The 10,489-nt window shown below is 45.5% G+C and overlaps 1 long non-coding RNA gene across 3 annotated transcripts in view; it reads right to left on the bottom strand.

Moving 5' to 3' along the window:
- The window catches only part of LOC102156388, a 34,123-nt gene extending 25,188 nt beyond the window's left edge, over positions 1-8,935 (bottom strand). For all 3 annotated transcript variants that reach the window (XR_005372468.1, XR_005372466.1, XR_005372467.1), the window contains exons 1-2: positions 8,840-8,935; positions 8,404-8,527 (exon numbers count right to left, since the gene is read on the bottom strand). This is a non-coding gene — a long non-coding RNA (uncharacterized LOC102156388). The remainder of the gene's footprint in view (positions 1-8,403; positions 8,528-8,839) is intronic.
- Between the last annotated feature and the right edge of the window lie 1,554 nt (positions 8,936-10,489).

Below are 10,489 nucleotides of genomic sequence, written 5' to 3' on the forward strand. Positions count from 1 at the left end.
ACCCATCTGTCACAGACTTTTCAGACTCAAGGTCTCAGGGCTTGGACAAGCCTTGCTCTTCAGCAAGGAAGCATCATGGACCTTGATGTAAAAGTCACCCATCGCGATGTTTGGACTTTACTAAGTGGAACCTAAGACCCACTTGCAAAATGATTTCAAGAACCTCATTGGATGAGTCTCATACTCCTTTTTCAGAAGTTGTTTTTCATAAATGATTAGGTAATTGTACAAAGTGAAAATGTTATCAGTTGGCTGTTGACCACATGTTACCAGCCACCTTTTTACCTCTAAGGTCACCAATGTCCCCATTAACATTTAGTACATGAACCTCTTAAGTTTTCTCTTATACAACATATCTATCACCTAAAAAGTTCCTTCTTCCCCTGTTCCAACCAATTCCACCTGTTCTGACCTCTATCATCATTGACTGTTTTTCTCTTTTCCAGAGTGTCTCTGAGGATTCAATGTTTGTGTCCCTCCAAAATTCATGTTAAAACTTTAACCCATGATGTCAGAGTATTAGCAGGTGGAGGTGGGGACTTTGAGAAATGAAGCCCTCATGAGTGCGATTAGTGCTCTTATAAGATGAATCCCAGAGAGATCCATACCCCTGTGTCCTGTGAGGACACAGGAGTAAGATGGCCATTTCTGAACCAGGATAAAGGCTCTGACCACACAGACAATCGGTTGGCTCTTTGATCTTCAGCTTCCTAGCCTCCAGAACTATGGGAAATAAATTTCTGTCATTGTAAGTCACCCAGTCTATAGTATTCTGCTATAGCAACCTGGACTGACTAAAACAGTGTTATAATACTGGAATATAGAGTAGATAGTCTTTCATGTGTGGTTTCCTTCACACAGCGTAATATCCATGAGATTCATCTGTGTTGTCACGTATGTTGGCTATCCTTTATTTTTATTGCAGAAGAAGAGTTTTCCATTATACGTATATTCCACAGTTTTTTTTTTTTTTTTATCCATTCAGCTGTTGATGGATGTTTGGGTTCTCCTAGTTTTTGGCTATTAAGAAAAAATCTTCTGGAGTACCTGGGTGCTCAGTCGGTTAAGAATCTGACTCTTGGTTTCAGCTCAGGGCATGATGTCAGGGTCATTAGATAGAGCCCCACGTCGGGTTCTGTGCTCAGCAGGGAGTCTGTTTGAGATTCTCTCCTGCCTCTCCCCTCCTCAATAAATAAATAAATCTTTAAAAAGAAAATAAAGCTACAATGAACATCGATATACAAATCTTTGTGGGGGGGTGGACAGAAGTTTCATTTGTCTGGAGTAAAAACACCCAGGAGCAGAATTCCTGGGTTATAAAATAGGTGTATGTTTAACTTTATAATGAACTTGTGGCTTGTTTTCTATGTCACCTTCCTGAAAAGATGTTTAGAAATCAGCCTGCAAAGTCCACACTAAAACAACCTCCATAAGGAGAAGGTGGTAACAGACAGGTAATAGCTCTTAGGGAGAAAAGCCGTTTAACCAGTTCCTCAATTAACCAGCTTCTGCATCGTTTTCATAATTCATGCTAATTTTGGGCTGTACCCAAGGAAATGCTTATTGCAGACACAATATTGAAGGGCCCAGAAGGGTATTTATAGCAAAATGTTGACCAAAGCTTTCAGAATTTTGCTTTAAGCTCAATCAACTGCAACTTAGCAGGTAATTTATTGAGAATGTAAACTATGGAATGATCACCCTTTGGAAACCTAATCTGACTTCTGAATTTTCACTGCTGGAGTCTCCATCTTAACCTAGGAATGTTAAACAGGCTTTTCTGTGAATTGAGGGCCTGGCTATCTGGGTCTTTGCTCTCTGTCAGATGTATCATCAGGCCATATTGTATAGGAAAGCAGCATAAGAAAGTCGTATTTGGGAGACTGAACAGGAGAAAGGGGTCTGAACTCTGCTGGACCCTAGGAACAGGAACAAAGGGGTCTGGCCAGGCTGAAGGAGACCTGAAACCCTTGGAAGCCCTGTTTCTTTTGGCAGGACTTCAGAGGACGTGGATGTGGGGAAGCTGGTGAGCCAGGAACTAGGAATTGTGGCCTAGAAAGTTTATGCAAGAGGCTGGAGTAGCACAGTCCCTCACCTGGAAAGTCCCTTCTCAGAAACAGGAGGCTAGAGTAGAAGTTGACCATCCTAAGAAAAACACCACTGGTGGGCTCCTGTAAAGTCCTGGAGCCAAACGATCCACACTGCATTTCTGGGCATTTGTTGTCCTCTATCATAGAATACATCATTCCTCCCATCTTCAGATCCTTCTTGTAGTACAATCTTACACTCCCACCTTTGCCACGTGACTTGGCAGCTCTGCCCACTAGCCCGAGCCTCCTACTTCTCACCACTGATGTCAACACAGCCTTGTGACTTGCTTTGGTCAGTGGAGTGTAGGCAGGAGTGACTTGGGAGGCCCCAAGAGGTGTCATGTGTCTCTGCTCAGCTTCCTCAGCTGATAGGTACCATTTGATAGGTAAAGAATATGCCCTAGTAGTGCTGCTCCAAAGAAAATACAGAATTGTATAGTATGTGAATTGTATCTCAATAAACTTTTAATAAAACTCAATCGTCTGCTCGTTGTGTCTACCATAGTGAGGCAAGCACTAGTATTTTTCCCTTTATCACGGTACATGAAACTAAGGCCCAGGGAGCTTAGGTAGCCCTCCCAGTTCGTTCACCTCCTAAGTTTTTTTTTTTTTTAAGATAGATTTATTTATTTATTTATTTATTTATTTATTTATTTATTTATGATAGACAGAGAGAGAGAGAGAGAGAGAGAGAGGCAGAGACACAGGAGGAGGGAGAAGCAGGCTCCATGCTGGGAGCCCGACGTGGGACTCGATCCCCGGACTCCAGGATTGCACTTTGGGCCAAAGGAAGGCGCCAAACCGCTGAGCCACCCAGGGATCCCCTACCTCCTAAGTTTTTGAGCTGAGACAGGGATTGGGGTCTTGACACGGCACCCGGGGGGGGGGGGGGTCCTTCCAGTGTGTTTGCTATCCCATCTTAAGGCCAAGGGGAAACTAGATTTGAGGACTATTTAGACAACACTCGGTTATGTATAAGGGCTGTTTTTAGCTCTTTTTCTAGCACCTCCTCTCCTGGCACCCTCCTCCCTGCACTCACCTTCCCTCATCTGCTGACGACACTGGTTGTTCAGAGTCCCTCCTTGCTCTCTTTTATAAGCACTCTTGCTAAGAATATCAAAAGATATTTGACTAGTGTAAACCAACATTTAACATGATCGCAGGTAGTCTTTCCCATGTTACCAGATGCCCTGAGTCTCTGATGCTCCTGCCTCCCCCACCCCTACTTAGGGTGGCTGGAGATGTGGGGCATCTTCCTTTTGGGCTCCATTGTCAGGGAGGGAGATTTTTCATTTGACAGAAATACACATCTCTGGGATGTCTCCCATGAACTGGCAATTCATGCTGGCTTAAATGCACCTGCACTCAAACTTCCCGGCAACCCATAGACTGTGTGCATGGATGAGCATGTTTTTCAGATAAGGAGACTGAAGCTTAGAAAAGTTAGGGAACCTACCCAAGATCTGGCAGAGAGTGAGGGCCCCACCAGGCTTCCATTACAGGTCTCCTAATTCCAAGTTCAATATTCTTTTTCTTATTTAGGGACGTGTATTTTTTTCTCCCAGGGTCACCCCACGGAGTCTACCACAAGCCTGGAGCAAAGAAGGAGTCCCAGAAGGTAATGAAAAAGAAATCAATGAAAGCCAACCTATGCCAGATTGCCCAAAAGCCTTTTTTCCTTAAGAAAAATGTATGAGTCAGCCCTCAACTCTAGCACATCTGTGTGTGACAGAAAGACTCGTCCTGGGATTTTCATTTGCAAGAGGAGAAGAGTACCAGTTGCCCTGAATTGGCACAGCTTGAGCATAGGATAGGCAGAAGAGGGATGGATGGGTGTTGAGGGGTAGTTAGAAAAGCTGATGAAATGTTGCTTCATCTCCTTAGAGGCAACAGAAGCTACCCAAACACCTGCCAAGGAGATGGAGGGTGAGCATCCCGAGAGAGGATCCCTTGGGAGTTGTTGAAAGGGATTGAACAGTAAGGAAACTCACAAACTACAGAAGGAAAGGGAATTGTGGAAAGGCCAGCAAGATGTAGAAACTTTATTGCAAAGCTAACATCATATAATTTCATTTACAATACTTCTCCCCACCTTTCAATTTTAGTATACGTGCTGCCGAAGCGAGCACTCTCCCCACCTTTCAAAATGAATTGTAGGTAACTGGGCACTGGGCACCCCAGCACCACCGATGCCACTGGCCACTGGGTGCCTTAGCTATCAGCCCCACCAGAAGGGATTCCAAGTACATTGTTCAGTCTAGATTTAAAAGTCTTGGGTGAGAATCTGATTGGCTGTCTTTAGTTCATGTGTCCATACTCCTGCTGCCAGAGGTCAAGGGGAATTTTCCACCTTTTCAGCCTCCAGAGTGAGATCCTCTTGCAAAAGCAGAGGCCTCACAACCAGGAAGCAGATTCAGGTGCTGCATAATTATTTTTTTAAAGGATGATGCTGCACAATTATGACAAAAATATGTCTACTCTCATCAAGACCATGATACCTACTTCTCAGGGTTGCTGGGAACATTGAAAAAGATCATTCAATTATTCTACCATCATATATCAAGTTACCAATAGTATTCCTAGCACTATGCTAGGTGTTGGGTAATGTCTCTAAGTTCTGGCACATACTAAGAATTCAATAAGTGACAACTATGTTAAGAAGCTATGAAATGGGAGCGGAGCGGGAGAGAATGACACGAGGGGTCTCAGCTAAACATTTGATTGAGCTTTGATCTCTGAACTTCCTGGAAGCCAAGAGAAATAGTTCTAATGACAGGAACCATAAATAGCTGATTTACTGGGTTCTTTCTATGTATCAGGCACTGTGCCAAACATCACACATGTATTATCTCACACTGAATCCTCATGACAACTCTATAAAGTAGATATTATTACTCTGATTGTACAGATTATGAGAAAAGGTTCAGCATGGCTAAATAACTTGGTCAAGACCAATCAATCAGTTAATGGTGGCACTGGGATTTGACCCACATCCTTTTGACCCCAGAGCCCAAACTCTTAATCACTGCTCTGTGATTCTATCACCAAATGTCTGGGACAAACCACTGAGGGGCTGCCAGCTACCACTGCCATGGGGCAAGCCTTTGCAAAGTTAACCGAGGTCAATTTGTTCAGGCTCCCATCTTTTTTCACATTTTTGTTTGCCGGGCTGGTTAGCATTTTATGCAACTGATTTAAAATTTCCCTTTCTTTTTCTTGCCTGGGAATAGTGGCAGAAGTAAATGAGAAATAAGACAGAAGGTGCTGAGGATAGATGGGGAGGGAGTGAAACCATTTACCCAGTCATGGTGGATTTGCCACGGCAGAGAGCCTGGCAGGAGATTTAATCATTAGTTTCCCATTAATTTTTGGAATCAGATCCTCCCTGGCACAATGCTGAGGAAGACAAGGGTGATTTTATGTTCAAAAACACTGAGACTGGAAGGGACCTTAGAATCTTCTAGTCCAGCTGTTTTCAAAGAGTTTTAAAGTGGTGGAATCATACTTTAAAGGAAATGTTCACAAAAGCCCATATTCTAAAAATAGATCAAACGAGCTGTTCTGGGCAAAGGATAGCTAGAGGCCCAGAGCAGTTCGAGAATCACCGAGTCTGATACCTGTGATCTAACTTTGTGTGCACACCGAGCAGCATTTGTACTTGGGAAGCAATCTATGGGTGTCTGCAGTGGCTGTACTTTCCAGCTCCCTTGAGGCCCACTATGCCTCCATTCTGCTGGGTGCCTGCCCCCCTCTTGCTCCAGCAGAAGTCTGCAGCTTCACTCTCATGAGAGGGTAACCAAGTGGATCTGGATAGGGGGCTCAGCAACAGTGGAGTGCGGGTGCAGAATGGAAAAGGAAAGGATCAAGGACTGATCCATTGATTTTTCATCTTAAGGACTCCCAGCCCTTCTTGCCGCTTGGGGCTTAAACACATAAGGAGGCTGACCCCACCCTCCAGGCAAGAGCCTGGAAGACTTCTCTCTGGGGAGTCTGAGCAGCCCAAGGGGAAATATCTAAAGATGTGGCCAGCAACTTGGGTCCCTTGGTATAAAGAGCCAGCCCAGGGGATCCCTGGGTGGCGCAGCGGTTTGGCGCCTGCCTTTGGCCCAGGGCGCGATCCTGGAGACCCGGGATCGAATCCCACGTCGGGCTCCCGGTGCATGGAGCCTGCTTCTCCCTCTGCCTGTGTCTCTGTGCCTCTCTCTCTCTCTGTGACTATCATAAATAAATAAAAAAATTAAAAAAAAAAAAAAAAAAAAAAAAAAAAAAGAGCCAGCCCAGATCCCCTTCCATATGAGCGTACTCCTTCCATGCATGCTGGGCTGATAAGAAAGTGCCATTAAGATGGGGGGGAGGGGTGGTACTGTGAGGGAGTAAATTAAAAACTTTAGGTGGAAGGAATGGTATAACAACTGTACAAAGACAGGCTATGGAGAGGTTTTTAAGAGAGGTATGAATAGGACACTGGGCTGGGAGTAGGGCAGGCAGGGGTGAGGAAAAAGTAGATGAGATTCAAAAGGTGGCTGGGCCTAGCAGGTGCCAGAGAAAGGCACCAAGGTGAGCGCAGGAACAATGGGCTAATATCCAAGGTCAAAGGCCTCTTTCAGAGCTCTGTACCCTGAACAGGCTGTGCCAGCCCAGGGCAGGGTGGAGAGAGGGTGCACTTGGCTCTGGGTCTGTGCTGGCAGCTGCCCTGGGGACTGGGTAGAGGACAGCCACCAGGGCCAGTCTTAAAGGATGGAAGTGACTTCAGTAGATAATGAGGAGCCTGGATGAGAGTTGGGAAATAGGGTGATGTCTAGAATCGAGTCAGACTGAAGGAAGAATGAATTTGTGAGCCAAATTCAAATTTGTGAGAGACGATGGGGGGCTGTGCCAAAGTCAACCCCAGAAAGTCTCAGATGAAACTGAGACGTGTTCACAAGAGGAGGAGGAGGAGGAGATGGGAGCCCTGAGGACAGAAATCGCTGGCAGGGAAGTGGAGCCCTTTGGATGGGATACAAGAACTCCGATGGAATGCAGGAGGAAGTGTGGAGCAAGAGAGAAATCCGAATGAAGACAAACACCTGTACGGGGGCAGGGGCCTTCAAATGTTCCGAAACTTTCTGGCGGTCTTCTCTCCCTTAACCAGTGTGATGTGGGAATGCAGGGAAGAGTTCTTTCCCTTTCCCAATGCTGCAGTGGGCTCAGCTGAGAACAGTCTCATGGACCCACCAGCCAGGTACCGATCCAGTGACAAATGAAGGAAGTTTGTGAAGTTGGGTTTCCCGGGCATTCTTCCCTCAGCCTTCTGCACAGACTTCGTACATAACACTGCACTGACGTAGATAACAATGTCCATCCTTTCACAAGGAGAGTTGGTGATGTGGGCAGAGTCTCCAGTGAAGGAAGCAGGACCTTCTGCTCAGAAGACGCCCTCCCTCAGCATGCCTGCGTACCTAGGTTTCATTCCTTACTCTTTTCTCTGAATGCAGGCATGGAATATCTTGGTTACAAGTGCAAATAATTGTCTGGGAAGAGAAACTGAAAGTTCATTACTAACCATTCACACTTTGGTTCACTTCACAGGGCCCCAAGGAAAGAAGAGTTTCCAGGATAAATAATAATAAACGCGAATCACACTTCTGAGTAAATTAAAGAGTTTTACACTCATTGTCTTGATGCTCAAAGTAACACTTAGGGCCTTACAGGATGATGATCCCCCTCTTACAGCTGAGGGAATCAAGACCCAGAGAGGGTAAGGGACTTGCCCAAGAATACACAGGCAGTTGTTGGCAGAAGTGACACTTGCACCCAGGGCTCCTAAAATCCAGTTTGGTGCCTTTCCTCGGTGTACATGGTGGGGAGGGGGCTGTGATGGGCCAGGTGTGGGGTGGTATTACAAGATAATGTGCAGTGGGGAGGGTATCCAGAGGACTTGAGAGAGAACAGGAGTCGGGGAGCTCCTTTGTGTATACCACCACTGGCTAGGGTTGAGGCCACAGTCAGGGTCCCCTTAATTCTACCCATTGTCAAAGCCTCTTCCCACAGCTCTGGGTGAGACAGAGCAAAGAGGAGGAGAGAATACTGGACAATAAGCCCCAGGCCACCCATCAATCCCAAACAAAGTGCCCCATCCTAATTCTTTGCTTCCCAGGGGGAGCCTGCCCTGGAGAGCCAGCCCTACTATTAGTAAAACCTCCAGATTTCCCAAGAGGTATGATCGCTGGGTTAAGAGCTCAGCATTTTTGGAGCACCTTGTTCTGACAGCATGTAGCCACCCTAGGTCACAGTCCAAGGTCCCTGAGGTGCTCAGAGCTGGGAATTGACTTACCTGTGGGTGAGCTCATGGTCAGCAGTAAACATGGAGGCCCTTCTTGGTATAGTGGCTAGATGTTCTCTACAACAGACTTAACTCCCAAGCCCAGGCACCAGACAGATGCTCACAGGAACTATGTCTGAAAGAAAAAGGACATGGTCATCACTCTGCATTCGAATGCCTAGATCCCAGATAAGCTGCCCCTTGAGGCCAAAGTTAGCCTTCCCCAAAGCCCCCATGGGAGATCTATTCACAGAGGAAAAATTCAGGAGAACTGATAATTTATAATTCACAGGGGGTTTAACCCAACCTCAGACATGGATATCATCAAGACCTCCTTTATGTTCAAAGCCAAAGTGCTCTTTGGAGCTGGGCTTCTTCAGAAATTCAAAAAGCACTCTGAAGTCCTCCCTTCCATTCCTTTTCATGAATACAGGGCATGCACACTCACTCAGCAGTGTAGAGCTCCAATGTGGCTCATCTAAGGATCTCAGCTGGAGGAATCATGACCCATAATGAAACTAGATGATCACTCCTTCACTCTTTTCTAGCAGGGGAAGAAGAAGGTTGGGAAGAAGCAGCCCTGACCCCACCCTCAACTCAGACCATGTCTCTAACATACTACCTTAAAATAAATAATTGTTAAAAATTAGTAGGCTAGGAATTCATCTGTGACCCCTTAGAACATCTTTTGTGTTTTAATGTTCTTATTGGTCTAATTAATGCAATTTAATTCAACATAGCATTGTGAAGGGTTTGAGTCAGGCTTAAGGGTGGGTGCTGATCATACAAAGAGGTTCAGCATGATCATTCAGAGAAGGGATCACAGTGTAGTTGGGGAAACACACACAACTTGTTACCACTTGGGCCAATGCTAAGGTAGGGCTATGGGAGAACAGAGAAGGCAATGATTATTTCTGGACAAAGGAGAGAAGTTTACAGAGCAGGCTCATAGAGGAAGAGATGTTTGGCCAGGACTTTGGGCCTTTCCTGGGAAGGATTCATGGTCAAAGGAAGTGCAAGGGTGTCTGAATAAAGGTACGGGCTCTACAGGGGCTGATGCATGCAATATGTCAGTATTAGGTTTGGGGGAGGGCAGAAATAAGCAAGCTGAGATCCAGGTAGATCTGGGGCCCAGTTAAAAAAAAAGATTAGGACATGGAAGAGAGGTTAAGAGAGGGTAAGAGAGAGGATTAGAAAGAGGACTTGCAATATTGAACTCTCGGACACTATTATCAGAACTGGCCAGGTTCTCCCCTGAGGAATAGCATCCATCTTGAGAAATGCACAGGGGGACCATTCCTAGCTCTGGCACTCACAGTAGGTGGACCTTGGATAAGTGAATTCCTCTTGGGTTTCAGCTAGCACCTACACAGAACAAGGCATGCATGCATACCATTGGCAGTGTTTAGTATCACATCTCTCCTAGCAGGAAACAGATGGCCCCATGAAAGGGGAAGTTGAAGAAGGCTTAGTAAGGGATTGTTTATAAAGAGATGGGCATAAAAGGGAACCAAGAAAGGATAAAATGCCAGGGACTTACAACATCTGGGGAGGCAAGGCAATAAAACTAGTCACTGTGAGAGGGGGCTTCCTGACCAGCCTCACAGTCTTTGATAGAGAATGGAACCAACTGCCATCTGGGGTAGGGAGACATACTCTGACCTCTAGCTACCCCTCTGTGCCTCTCAGCTAGACACAGACAAAGGCAAGGTGGATTTTTATTTTTTTAGTTTTAATTAAATTTAGTTATTTGAAAGAGACAGAGAGAACACAAGTAGCGGGAGGGGCAGAGGCAGAGGGAGAAGGACAAGCAGACTCCCAAATGAGCAGAGAACTCTGAGATCTTGACCTGGATTAGGTCTTCAAATGTTAAAAGTTCAACAGCTGAAAGAAAAATATTAAATGATAGTCTGGGTGGTACAAGAATATGGCAAAAATCACAAAGATGGCCTTTGTAAAACTGAAGTCTGGGAAATTCTGGGCTGGGTGATAGAGAGGATCGTTTCTACTTCTGACTTTTTTTTTTTTTTTTTTGAGGTTTTAAGTGTCTACATGTAGCTATACTGAGTGCAGGGAAAATGCTGGGAACGGTCATGGG

Source organism: Canis lupus, chromosome 17 (assembly GCF_011100685.1).
Source record: "Canis lupus familiaris isolate Mischka breed German Shepherd chromosome 17, alternate assembly UU_Cfam_GSD_1.0, whole genome shotgun sequence".
Classification (NCBI taxonomy): Eukaryota; Metazoa; Chordata; class Mammalia; order Carnivora; family Canidae; genus Canis; species Canis lupus.